We start from the raw sequence: 14,029 nt of genomic DNA, 5'->3' as shown, positions 1-14,029 counted from the left end.
AGACATAGCAGGGTGTTTTACAAGTTACTAAATGTGTGCTCCTTTGTTCCTCCTGATATATTTTTTCACCATCATCAGTTTTTTTTTTTTTTAAAGAAAATCAAAGTAATGTCTTGCCTGGATGATTTCCTCCTTTATGTTGCATTTTCCTGTTTGAATGGAGGATCCAGGCTGCTACCAGGGAACTGGTCTCTATGCCTCACCAACGTGTGCAAATGGTCCCGGTAATGGTGCAGCTGTGGAGGGGAAGAGGAAGCAGTGAGCAGGCTCACCCTCATCTGTGGGTGCCTGCAAATCACCTGCTCCACTCTTGTTATTACTTTCTCGTCCATGCCTTTTCATGTCTGTTAATTTGGAAGAGGCGTCAGTTCCCCTGCACTTCCCATATTTGTGAGAATACTTCAGCTATGAGCTGGACTTCCTGTCTCTTTCTCTGAATTCTGAGATCCAACATTTAGAAAGGAAGTGACTTGTAAATATCACTTGCAAATCATCTTCCTTTGTACTGACCAATTCTGTTTCAAAAATATATAAATCAATGTGTGTGTGTGTGTGTGTGCGCACATGCATGTGCTGAGGTGTGTGTATTTCAAGTAACCATGTCCTTGAATATCACTGTTCATGCTGAATGGAGACAGGGAGATCTGGGGACTGACCAGAAACGCAGAAGGCCATGAATGATTCTGCAGAACATGGCAAGAACCTGGATGATAGGATCAATCTTGTTTTAAGTGATGAAACAGTGAAAGGAAGTGGGAAATTATCCAGAGACATGCCATAATCCTTTTGACCCCAAAGGAACATCTAATTCAAAACTATGTTAAATCCATTCTCCAAGAACAGCTGTCACCAAAGAGCTGCAAAACTTGTTAGGTACAATCTACCAGTGCTTTGACAGAATGCCCAGGTGGAAGTCAATAAAACAAGGTCCTCCCTTTCCCTTGTGATTAATATACTCTAGGGAGTGAAGCTCCTCTGGAAGCTTGGCCCAGTTCTACCAGGCTGCCTTTCCTGGAGTCTCCTCATAGCAGTTTGGCAATACCATTTTCTTCTAAGGTGGTACCATGTTCCCTAATGGATCTGATCAATTCCTAAAACAAGAAGAGTGCATCTTTTAATGAGTTTTCTTAATTAACTTGATAGCTGTTTGGAGTCAAATTGTGCTCCCTCCCAAATTCATATGTTGAGGCCCTGACCCCTAGTATGTGACCTGAGAATGTGACTATATTTGGAGAAAGGGCCTTGAAAGAGATGATTAATGTTAAATGGGGTCATAAGGGTGGGGGCAAATCCAAGACGACTGGTGTCTTTATAGAAGAGATTAGGGCCAGGCACGGTGGCTTATCCCAGCATTTTGGGAGGCCAAGGAGGGAGCTCTCTTGAGCCCAGGAGTTCGAGACCAGCCTGGACAACATAGCAAGGCTCTGTCCCTACAAAATATTAAAAAATAAAGAAATTAGCTTGGGTGGTGTCACACCCCTGTAGTCCCAGCTACACAGAAGGCTTAGGCGGGAGGTTCACTTGAGCCCAGGAGATCAAGGCTGCAGAGAGCTGAGATCACACCACTGCACCCAAGCCCAGGTGACAGAGACAGATCCTGACTCAAAACCAAAAACAAAAACAACAAAAAAAGAGAAGAAGATTAGGGCACAGACAGCCACAGACCAAGGGGCAACTGTGTGGGAGGACAAGGTGAGAATGAGGCCATCTACAAGCCAAGGAGCAAGACCTCAGGAAAAATCAACCTTACCAGTACCTCAGTCTTGGACCTCCCAGTCTCCAAAACTGTGAGAAAACAAATTACTATTGTTTCAGCGACCCAGTAGTATTTTGTTATGGCAGCCTTAGCCAACAAATACATTAAGTATGGACTATCCAAGGTGATTTTCTTCATTACTATCTATAAGAAAATCCTGGTTTTCAGTAACATACATATTCCTGTTTTGGGAGGTCAGTTTCTTTAATCCCAAACAGTTATTAACACAAGTTTGTACTTTAGGTTCTTGTCTTCATTTCAGTTTGGGCATAGGATATCACTTGTTCCTCTTCAATACCCTGACAGTAGGGTAGGAATTATTTTTACTATTTTATAAGTGAAGAAACTGACTCTGGCATGATTTACCCAGGGCGTATGAATTTATAACCAAGTCTTTCAATACCACTTTCTCTGCTGCTTCTCCAACATTCCACTCCTTCTTCTTTTCCCCTAACATTAGAATACACCCAAGTTTGGGTGTTTTTCCATCCCAATTGTTTCTGAAACTTGTGTCTCATCTTTCTGTATTCTGTTGGATTATTTTTTTCTATTTCTCTTAATTTTAGACATTTGTGTTATCTTTGCGATGGATTTCTTAGAAGACGACACCCTACACTGTTTTTCACTCTTCCTTGTTTAGGACAAGTTCCAGGAGAGGTTTCTTTATCCAGTTAGTTTCCTAGAGAAGCTCAAGCTACACCTAGAGAACCTTTTATGAAACCTTTTCCCAGCAACCGTGGATCCTGAACTTTGTAGGAAGCTGAAATACTCATGGAATGCCAAAAACTTAAGGGCCTTTGGCATCTTTACCCTTTAGAGTAATTATGCTACTGTCTTTGGACTTTACAGTATGTGATCAGGAGCTTGCTTTATGGGAGGCATTAAATCCCCATGTTAGGAGACTGCAAAAAGAAAATAAAAACACAGTCATTGAGGGGCCATTTAAGGGTAGTAGATTCTGTGTTGTCCCTAGTGGAGGCTTGGAAGTGTAGAGTCATGGATCACTATAGCCCATCTGCAGTAATTTTCCAAGTGGGGTAAAAGCCTACAGGAGGCCGGGCATGGTGGCTCATGCCTGTAATTCCAGCACTTTGGGAGGCTGAGGCAGGTGGATCACAAGGTCAGGAGATCGAGACCATCCTGGCTAACATGGTGAAACCACATCTCTACTAAAAATACAAAAAATTAGCTGGGCGTGGTGGCGAGCTCCTGTAGTCCCAGCTACTTGGGAGGCTGAGTTAGGAAAATGGTGTGAACCCGGGAGGCGGAGCTTGCAATGAGCCGAGATTGCGCCACTGCTCTCCAGCCTGGGCAACAAAGGGAGACTCCGTCTCAAAAAACAATAACAACAACAACAACAACAACAACAACAACAACAACAAGCCTACATGAGCCCTGAGCCCATCAGATTCAGGATGAGAAAAGGGCAGAATCACAACTTATAGCATGGGTGAAGCAGGAAAAATCAAACCTACTACATCCATTAGAAGGTGTTTGGGGCTGTCCAGAGACAAGGGCTACTTTGTCCTTGTTGGACCCTCCCTGGTGTGGCGTCGCTGTGACCCAGTGGTAGAGTGCAGGGAGTCTGGCGACAAATGTTGTTTATCTGGTGCTGCCACTGATGTCCTCCTCTGTGGCTTAAACCTGTTCAATTGACCTTTCTGTCCAAAACACGCAGACAATCATGCCTTCTCATATAGAGAAATACAAGTGTTATTGAATTAATTCCAAAATATTTGTAGGAGCGCAAATGTGAGCTAAAGTTTCACACGTATTCTTTACTCACTGGCACATTCAAGGGAAAAAGTGATCTGGTTTTTCAAGTACTTTGTGGTCACTAGATACCATAAATGATAACAAAAATAGTAGCAGGTACTTTTTCAGGCACTAAGTGTGCCAGGCACAGCACTATGGGATGTTCTATGTAATTTACTTCCCATACAGCCTATGAGGTAAAGCACTGTTACTCTCCAATTTTATGGATGAGGAAACTGAGCCTTAGAAAGGTCAACAAACTTGCTCAATGTCACTCACTGAAAAGGTAGCATAATTGGAATGGAAACCTCACTCAACCTAACTAAAAACATTAAGCTTTTAAGCAAAGCACCTTGATTTCCATAAAGACTGAATTTTCAAAATCTGTCCTATTTCACCAGTTGTCCCATAACCTGTTGGACTATCCCAGAAATGAACAAAACCTGGCATCCAAACTGCATTTCTCAGACCATCTCTCACACTGAAAGTAACATAAAAGTCCTCTGTAAGGTCACAAGTCTTGGTCCTTGACATAGAAAATGTGGGCACCACGATCTATGCAGATGAGCAAATTTTAGAGAATTAGAGTGGAAGGCAATGCACTCAAAACCAAGACTCTTTTGAGCATCATGTTATCTTCTGTGATTTGGGAGGCACCAATGAGCTTTGTAGTACCTGGAGGTCATCCTCGTGAATCTCAGTCCTCATAATATTATTGAAGTGTAGAAAGGTAGGTTTCCAGCAAGTTTCAACAGATGGAAATCCAGATAAAACTCACTCTGCTGATATTAATTATTTAAGCAATGTTTTCTCGAGAGACTGCCATGGCCTTAAAAAGGGGCTCTATGAGCTGTTCTTTTACATTACGAATATTTATAATATTATAGCATCTCCATTTCAAGTATGTGCTTTAGTGAAAAACTTTGTTACGCTTTTTTAGCTTTGTTGTTTAGTTTTGTTTGTTGAGCATCAGAAGAGGTGGGAGTGATAGGGCCAGAGAAAAGACTAGAAATTCATGATCCACAGTCTTTTTGCTTCCCAAATGTGGTCCATGATTTTGAAGATTTAAGAACCACAGATTTAAGATCATTTTTTAATTCCAATATTCAAATATCCTCTTAAAAGATAAATTATACCACTTTAAAGAGTTGTTTCCATTTTCTTTTCTTTTTTCTTTTTTTTTTTTTCGAGATACAGTCTCACTCCATTACCTAGATAAGGTGCAGTGGTGAAATCTGGGCTCACTGCAACCTCTACCTCCTGGGATCAAGCTGTTCTCGTGCCACAGCCTCCCCAGTAGCTGGGACTACAGGCGTGCGCCACCACGCCCAGCTAAGTTTTGTATTTTTAGTAGATACAGGGTTTCACCATGTTGGCCAGGCTGGTCTCGAACTCCTGACCTCAAGTAATCCATCCGCCTCGGCCTGCCACAGTGCTGGGATTACAGGCGTGAGCCACCGTGCCCAGCTCCTCTTTAAAGAGTTGTTTCTATTGGATACATTCAAATCATATAATTTGCCCAAACTGAGAGAAAGGCAGAAAAAGAAGGAGAAAGGCAGTGAAAACTTGAATACCTCCTCTTTATAGATACTATTCTAAGGACACTTTCCTTTTGGTTCTAACATCACCATATTTTGTTTAGAGCAGCTCATGGGGGCAAACAATAAAAAATAAATAACAATGAGAAATAAACTCTTCCAAACTAACACCCTGCCTATTTCTCAGGCTCTTTAGAAGTCAGTGTTGAAAGAATCCATGTAGCATTTCTTATTCATGCTGAGTGAGCTGTTATCGGTTCCCATATTGATTTTTATCTCCATGCAGCAAGCCTCAAAATGCCACTGCCCCAAGCTGGAATCCCACCAAGCCTATCCCTTACGTTTCCGTTTGTTTTCCAAGTCCTCTTTCCTTTTTCTTCAGCCACAAATTCTCCCAGAACCCACTTTCCCCAAAATAACAGCTGCGGATTTGATTTTTTCCTTTCCTGTCTCTTTAAGTCAGAAACTTCCTGAGGTTCCTAAGAGCTGCCTGCCTCAGCAGGCACCAGGACTCCCAGCAAGGCTCCATTGCAGTGAGATTTGCAAGTGAATCTCCTTTAAAAACCATCACCAGTTTTGTATCCATCTCCTCTGACTTTGAGGCGTCTACACTAACACCGTGGGCTCCAGGATATCCTATGAACCCGATCTGAGGATTTCAAAACCAAATCTATTCATATTGGCAGCTCCATCAAAGGAAAATTCTCTAAACCGAACAAAGCATAAAACCAATACAAAATCCACCTAACAAATAAACAAAAGGCAATAACATGATTTCCGATGCCAATGCCTACCTTAAAGGCTGCCCAGAGCTCTTTGCTCCCACATGCATCTGCCTCTCTGGGTCTGTTTCCTGGCTTTCCAATAGCTATGCTTTCTTAAATTGAGCAACAGTCTCCTCAAGTGTCGGGCTCTGAAAATACACATGCTACACACGCCCATGCAGCCTCTCGGTGCCAGGCAGCCCCTTCGCCTTCCTTCCCGGCTGTGCCAGTTCCCTGGCCGCTGACCAGCTCCCACGTGGGATGGAATGGAGAAGGGGAGGGTGTCAACCAAAGTCGGGGGATGGATTCAACTCACCGTGGACTAGGTGGCCACCCATCTGGCAGGAAGGGTCCATTTTATCCCTTTTCTAACCTGAAACCGCCTCCACGATGGTCTCTCCAGCCTCATTCAGAGCCCAGAACAGTTGGCAGGCACACCAACCCCTCCTGGGTGTGACCTGCGGGTACTCAGACCTCTCTAAAGTGGCAGCCTCCAGCCGGTGGGGCACAGACTGCCTCTTACCTTCACAGAGCCCCAGTCCTTAAAAGCCCAGCTGGCGTCTCCAAGGAGTCCTGTGTTTTACTTGACATCGGAGGCAACCGGTTTCAGAAACAGGGAACATTTCAAAATGAAACAGAAAGTAACCCGGGGATCCACACCAGACCCCCGACCTGCCTCGGCCATCCCCAATCTCTGGGAGTCTTCTGACTCAGCAAGCCTGTACAGCTGTTTCAGCCCGGAGAGGATTCAGAGGAAACTGCAGCTTGGAAGTCTGGAACTCACGGCCTGGGCTTTTTTTTTTTTTTTTTAGTGTTTAAGAGTATTTGTTTAGCTTTTTAACATGCAGTTTGTCTTCTTCTGCAGGGAATTACTCAGTGATCCCGTCACCTGACTCAGGGCAGTTCCATTATATAATTCTAACTGCTATTTGATCTCTGATCGGAAAACCACACTTGCCTCCCCTTTCCCCCACCCCCTGGCATCATCCACCCCACCCCATCCCCTAGGAAGGGAAGAGGGAGGGAGACCTCAAAACGTGAACCAATGACAATTAACTTTCCTTGAACCTTCCCTGGAAGGACTGCATTTTTGCAATGCACTTTATTTGCCTTCAGTTCAATTCTTGAGTAGAGGACCTCCCAAATGCCCATGAGGAGTGAGTGGGAATTTCTCAAGATGGGACGGTAGCATCTTTCTTGATTTAATTTTAGGATGGTTCTCCGTAGATGGGATAAATTGCTGAATGGATTTTCAAACGATCAAACGCATGGTCAGTTGAACAGCTTCAGGTAGATTTATAAAACATGTGCAAATAAAACCTAAAACCAAGAATCTCTTATTACTTTTGCCACTTTTCCATGAAATGCCAAAGGGGTGGCTTGGATTGAGGGGTCTTGAGCCAAAATCCCTGCCCTGACCTTGATCTTCATAAACCCACTCCAGCCACCACAAATAAGGATAATGCCCAAGGGACAACATCTTGCTTTGCTAGGCAAACACCTCTGAAAGGGCAAGCCCCCAGCCTCCACTTTCAACCATATTGTAACCCCTAAGGCCACTCTATATAGACATTTTGAAGCCACGCCTGTCCTAGGTGAAGGTAGTAGTAATAATTCCTCAATGTCCCCCCAGTCCCTGTCTTAGCATCTGTTATCTCCGTCCAGATGTTACCCACTAAGGAGCAAGCATGTTCAAACATAATCGTCCCATGAATGGAACTTAAATGGCAATCAATGAGGGTAACACCTAAAGTATCATACAGTATGATGTAAAAAACACTCCAACCCATTTGCTTTTTCCATGTCAAAGCCAAGATGAACTATCTGTGTAGCTCTGGACTCCCAATCTTCTCCCAGCCAGTGGAGCCTTGTTGCTGAATACAGGAAAAGAACTATTTATGTTGATGAGAACAAATGCTAATGTTGGTCAGCCTTCTATGGGTTTTTCTAGTCTCACTCCTTTTCTCTCCCCTGGATCTTCCCAACCCATAATCACCGGAGGAAACTACTTTCTCCCTCCTGCCTTCCTCCATTATTGTAAATAATGTCAGATACTATTTTCATGTTAAAATAAGTGACATTAGATACTGTACCCTAAGAATCACATTCAAAATTCTTTGTAACTATTGTATCTATCCACATAGCCCCCTGAGGTCAGCATGGGGTAATGACTGTTCTTTTTATTTATTTATTTATTTTTATTATTATACTTTAAGTTCTAGGGTAAATGTGCACTACGTGCAGGTTTGTTACATATGTATACTTGTGCCATGTTGGTGTGCTGCACCCATCAACTCGTCAGCACCCATCAACTCGTCATTTACATCAGGTATAACTCCCAGTGCAATCCCTCCCCGCTCCCCCTTCCCCATAATAGGCCCTGGTGTGTGATGTTCCCCTTCCCGAGTCCAAGTGATCTCATTGTTCAGTTCCCACCTATGAGTGAGAACATGCGGTGTTTGGTTTTCTGTTCTTGTGATAGTTTGCTGAGAATGATGGTTTCCAGCTGCATCCATGTCCCTACAAAGGACACAGACTCATCCTTTTTTATGGCTGAATAGTATTCCATGGTGTATATGTGCCACATTTTCTTAATCCAGTCTGTCACTGATGGACATTTGGATTGATCCCAAGTCTTTGCTATTGTGAACAGTACCGCAATGAACATACATGTGCATGTGTCTTTATAGCAGCATGATTTATCATCCTCTGGGTATATACCCAGTAATGGGATGGCTGGGTCATATGGTACATCTAGTTCTAGATCCTTATGGAGATCCAGAGATGCCAGTGTCATAGATGGGAGTTAGAAGACGGGTCTTCTGCTCTTGGTGTTCCGCTTTGCAGAGGAAAACCCAGATAAACATGAGAAAAATATAAATATGTAAACCTGAAAACCTGAATGACAGATTGATGTCTGTTTATGTCTCTCCCTCCAGGTGTAGTAAATACAAAGTATTGTGGCAGTTGCTATGGTAACTACTTTCTTAATAAGAATAAAGACACATAGGAAGGTGTTAGAAAACATCAGGTGGTGAGACATTCCTCAGTAACGGGAAGAGGAGGCAGTAATAAAAAATATACCCTTGGCCTGTACATGATCATTAAATACTGGCACTGCAAAACTCAAATTTCTTAGACCAGCACTGTTCAATAGAAATATAATGTGGGGCCGGGCACGGTGGCTCAATCCTGTAATCCCAGCGCTTTGGGAGGCCAGGTGAGAATAGGAGTTTGAGACCAGTCTGGGCAACATAGCAAGACCCCATTGCTACAAAAAAAATTTTTTTAATTAAAAAATTAGCTGGTTGGGTGCACGTGTAATTCCAGCTACTGGGGAGGTTGAGATGGGAGGATCCCTTGAGCCCAGGAGGAAAAAGCTACAGTGAACCACGACTGTACTACTGCACTCCAGCCTGGGCAACAGAGCAAGACACCATCTCTCTCTCTCTCAAAAAAAAAAAAAAAAAAGGGAAATATAATGTGAGCCATGGCTGTGATTTTAAATTTTCTAGTAGTCACATTAAAATTTTTTAAGGGAAGTTGTTTTTGTAATATAGCTTATTTAATCCCATATACCCAAAACATTATTTCAACATGTAATCAATATAAAAATTAATGAAATATTATGAATTATTTTCACACTGAATATATGAATATTGGTAAGTGTTTTATACCCTCATCACATCTCAAATAAGTCTAGCCACATTTCAAATACTCAGTAGCCACATGTGGTTAGTGGTTATCACATTAGATGGCCAAGCCCTGGATTATATTTGGCCATTTTGAGGTTAGAATTTATTTTGGGGGAGCAAATTTGTCTATCCCTACTTGCATATTTTAGAAAAATAAACTGCATTAATTTGGTTCTAGCCCTATGGCATAATTCAAGTGGTAATCTCTTGAGTGGAACAAGAAAACATCAAATAAGCCTGGAATTGAAATAGTATTAAAGATTCAACTTCTTTCTTGCCACTAGAGGATCATGAAGATTAAAACATCAATCTTGGGTTTGTAAAAAGTTCTTTCCTTGTGTTGCCCCAGTTGCCCAAGCTCAGGCCCCCAAAGTCTTATCTTGACTTGACTCTACTTTCTACACATCCTCTCTCTCTGCCCATTTCCCCTAGCCCTCCTAATAGACCCCTCAATCTTTTTTTTTCTTTTTTTGAGACGGAGTCTCGCTCTGTCGCCCAGGCTGGAGTGCAGTGGCGCGATCTCGGCTCACTGCAAGCTCCACCTCCCAGGTTCACGCCATTCTCCTGCCTCAGCCTCCTGAGTAGCTGGGACTGCAGGCGCCCATCACCACGCCCGGCTAATTTTTTGTATTTTTAGTAGAGACAGGGTTTTGCTGTGTGATCCGGGATTACAGGCATGAGCCACTGTGCCCAGCCAGACCCCTCAATCTTATCAAGTCTACCTATCACCTTTTCTCAAGTGGCAGGGCCTCAGCCAGTCCCCAAACTATCACGAGCACCCCTGCCTGGCCCTCCTGACTTCACTTTCTGACCACTTGAGTTCATTTTCTACCCTGCCTTCAGCGTGAGCATGTGTCCAAGCAGACATTTAATCCTACAGCTACTCAGCTTAAAACTTTTAATGGCAACCTACTGCCTTTCAAATGAAATCCACACTCCTTGCAGTGATATGCTAGGCAATCATAAACTGGCCCTGGGAGCATTTCCAGCTCATCTCTTTGCTGCACCTTCTTTGAATTTACCCTAGTCTGCATGCTTAACTGTGGCATGACTTCTCAGTCTCCCTGCCTTTGTTGAAAGTCTGTTTCGTCTGCCCACAATGTTCTTCCTTGAAATGCCTACCCCTTACCAAATAGCAAAATCTTTCAAGCCTAGCTCAGCTATCTCCTCTAGTTTTTCCTAATCTTGTGGTCAAAATTAACAGCTTCTTCACCTATGCCATCACGCCACTTTTATAAGTCAATGTGTTATAACATTTATCACATTCAACTATAATCATATAATATGCTATACAAGGACCTTTCCAAGAAGACGAATTGTGTGTCATTTACCTGTGAACTCACCTTGGGACATAAGAGTATTTCAATGAATGTCTGAGGAATTCCAATTCTCTCCTACTCTTCCTTCTGATTCTCTAATCCCTTGGTGTATCATCGTTATCACCATCATCATTCTCGTCATTACACAGCAGGCAATATTATCAGCACTTATTAGGTATCAAACATTGTGCTAAGCATTTTACACAGATTTCATTTAATTCTAACAAAAAACCTATAAGGCAGGGACTTATAATATCCCCAATTTCTAATAGCTGTGGCATCTCAAATACAGTTTCATTCTTTCAGCCAGTGTTTTGAGGTTATTGTTATCAACACCAGTTTAGACAAGTTGATGTGTAGTTATGTCTCCAAAGTGCACAGGGTTACATATTTGTTAACTTATTTGTAAACAGGCTAAGGCATGTGTTTTTGTTTTATATTTTTAGTGTCTCTGACTCTTTAAAGCCTCCAAATTTTAGTGGGATGGGAAAATAGAAAACTAGCTTACTAGCATTTTGTGTAGAATGAGAATATTGTAGCTTTTTATATTTATTTATTTATTTATTTATTTTTGAGATGGAATCTTGCTCTGTTGCCCAGGCTGGAGTGCAATGCCACGATCTCGGCTCACTGCAACCTTCACCTCCTGGGTTCAAGAGATTCTCCTGCCTCAGCCTCTCAAGTAGCTGGGATTACAGGTGCCAGCCACCACGCCCCGCTAATTTTTATGTTTTTAGTAGAGACGAGGTTTCACCACATTGGCCAGGCTAATCTCGGACTCCTGACCTCAGGTGATCCACGTGCCTCAGCCTCCCAAAGTGCTGGGATTACAGGCATGAGCCACCCCACCTGGCAAGAATATTGTAGCTTTGAGTAAGGGCACAAGGGGCGCTGCTCTGTGGATGTCACAGGACTTGACATTCAGCCTTTTTCTCAGAGTCATTTTTGGCACTATTTTTGGCTCTCTAGTAGTTTCTACCATAATTCGGTTTATTGGTGCTTTAAAAAACGAACAGACCAACCATTCAATGCTGGCAAGGATAGGAAGGAACTCTCATTTATTGCTGGTGGGGACTCAAAATGGTACAGACACTTTGGAAGACAATTTGGAAATTTCTTACAAAACTAAACATGTTCTTATCATATGATCCAGACATCCTGTTCCTTGGTATCTACACAAAGGAGTTGAAAACTTCATATCCACACAAAAGTCTGCACATGGATAGCAGCTTTATGCATAATTGCCAAAAGTTGGAAGCAATCAAGATGTCCTTCAGGAGGCGTATGGATAAATAAACTGGTACATCCGGACAATAGAGTATTATTTAGCATTAAAAGCAAATGAGCTCTCAAGCCATGAAAAGACATGGAGGAAATCTAAATGCCTCCATGGAAAAAAGCCAGTCTGGAAAGGCCACACAGTGTTTGAGTCTGACTACATGATATTCTGGAAAATGTAAACACTACGGAGACAATGAAAAGATCAGGGTTGGGGGAGGGAGTGATGAATGAGTGGAGCACAGAGGATTTTTTGGGCAGGGAAATTACTTTGCTCAGATGATACTATAGTGGTTAGAACATGTCATTAAACATCTATCCAAACCCACAGAATGTTCAGCACCAAGAGCACCAAGAGTGAACCCTAATGCAGACTGTGGACTCAGAGATGATGACATAGGTTCATCAATTGTCACAAAGGAACCACTCTGCTGGGGACTATCGATAGGGAGGCTGTGCACTTGTAGGGTAGGAGGTACCTGAGAAATCTCTGTTCCTTCCTCTCAACTTTGCTGTGAACCTAAAACTGCTCTAAAGCCTGTTTTTTTAAAAATGAAGGGACCAGAGAACGTCTTGCTCACAGGTGCCCAGGGCTGCGCTCACTGGCTCGAGTGCAATGCACCAGTTGTTTTTTACTGGGTTGTCAGTTACTCAAGAGTATTCATTGCTTTCTGCACTTTGTTTCCGCAATGCCACTACATAAACAGCAGTGCAGGTACTAAAGGTTTAACAAACTCTTGTTGAAATAAAATGAAGATAAAATACACTTGATGCTTCTCATAATAAATACGTATTTTCACCTACTTAAACAGTATCATAGCCTTGATGTCAACAGAAAACTATTACCAATGGGGTTTCTGGAGGCTCTGGAGCCTGGGATAGCCTCAGACTTGCACAGGGCATGGTGCTAGGAGGCCAGGCTCAGGGCTAGGAGAGAAGCTGAGTTCTGTAAAAGCCTAACTCCCTCAGGAACTTGATCCAGGAAGAGGCTTTTTGCTCTGTGTGCTCTAAGGGTCAGCCTTTGGCCACCACTGCCTGGCTTTACAACACAGTGCACAGAGCAGAGCTGTCTCTGCTGGGCAAAGTCCTTTACCCTCTGTGAGCCTCAGTTTCCTCATCTATAAAAAGCGAATGAGGATATTGCAGATTACTCTGGGCACTGCACGAGATCATGTCTATAAATAAAGGGCTTGGCAGAGTGAGTGGCTAATATGAGTGTCAATGAATGGAAATTGTTTATTCTTAACATCAAATATTAGGAGATATTTCATGATCATAATAAAGTGTTGGAGATGGAATTAGGGTGTGAACTCCTCCTGTCTCACCCCACCTTCTCTCTATCCCACTTGCTGTTGGCACATATTAAGATGGCGAATTTATTGACTTTCACAACCTGTCTTCCTTCTTTCCCTCTTTCTTCATTCTACCTCTTTCTCCCCCTTCTTTATTTTCCTTTACCTCTCTCTCTTTTTCTTTAACTGCCTCCTTTTCTTTTATTATCTTAAAAATGAGTTTATTTTGTCTCCTTGCTATTTCTGGCCAACTAACTAAGGGTCTTGTATGGAGATCTTTTTGCCAAGGCCATATTAAGCTCACCAGGTTGCTAAACTTAGACTAGCCTGTTTCTGCTCTCCCTTGGAAGGTCTGCAATACCATAAACAAGAAAGGTATGAGGTCAAAGGATTCTTGTTCTGAGCAAAGGGGACAGTTTCACACAGAGCTTCCCAGAATGAAGGCAGGGCCTGACAGGAACGAGATGGGAGGCCTCCGGCATAATCTAAACAGAGCAGTTATTACCTTCCTCCCTGCCAAGTCAATGCCACTGCCCAACTCAGAAGCCATTTTTCAAATTGCTTTTTGGCCAGCTCAGCACAAAACCTACATGACAGCTTTACTTTGGGAGAGCAACAGAAAAAGGCAGTCT

The 14,029-nt window shown here is 42.8% G+C and overlaps 1 protein-coding gene across 8 annotated transcripts in view; it reads right to left on the bottom strand.

Annotated features, from left to right (window-relative positions):
* Positions 1-14,029, bottom strand: part of PHACTR1 (phosphatase and actin regulator 1) — a 575,876-nt gene that overhangs the window by 327,190 nt on the left and 234,657 nt on the right. For 2 of the 8 annotated variants that reach the window (XM_025382680.1, XM_025382682.1), the window contains exon 1: positions 5,844-6,545. The exons of 5 other annotated variants lie outside the window; for them this stretch is intronic. The gene's annotated coding sequence lies outside the window, so the exon portion shown is untranslated. Of the gene's footprint in view, positions 1-5,843; positions 6,546-14,029 lie in introns of those variants that run through there. One more of the 8 variants, XM_025382683.1, reaches the window with a different exon arrangement.

This window comes from Theropithecus gelada, chromosome 4 (assembly GCF_003255815.1).
Source record: "Theropithecus gelada isolate Dixy chromosome 4, Tgel_1.0, whole genome shotgun sequence".
In the NCBI taxonomy this organism is placed as follows: domain Eukaryota; kingdom Metazoa; phylum Chordata; class Mammalia; order Primates; family Cercopithecidae; genus Theropithecus; species Theropithecus gelada.
This window is presented reverse-complemented; position numbering and strand designations above follow the sequence as displayed.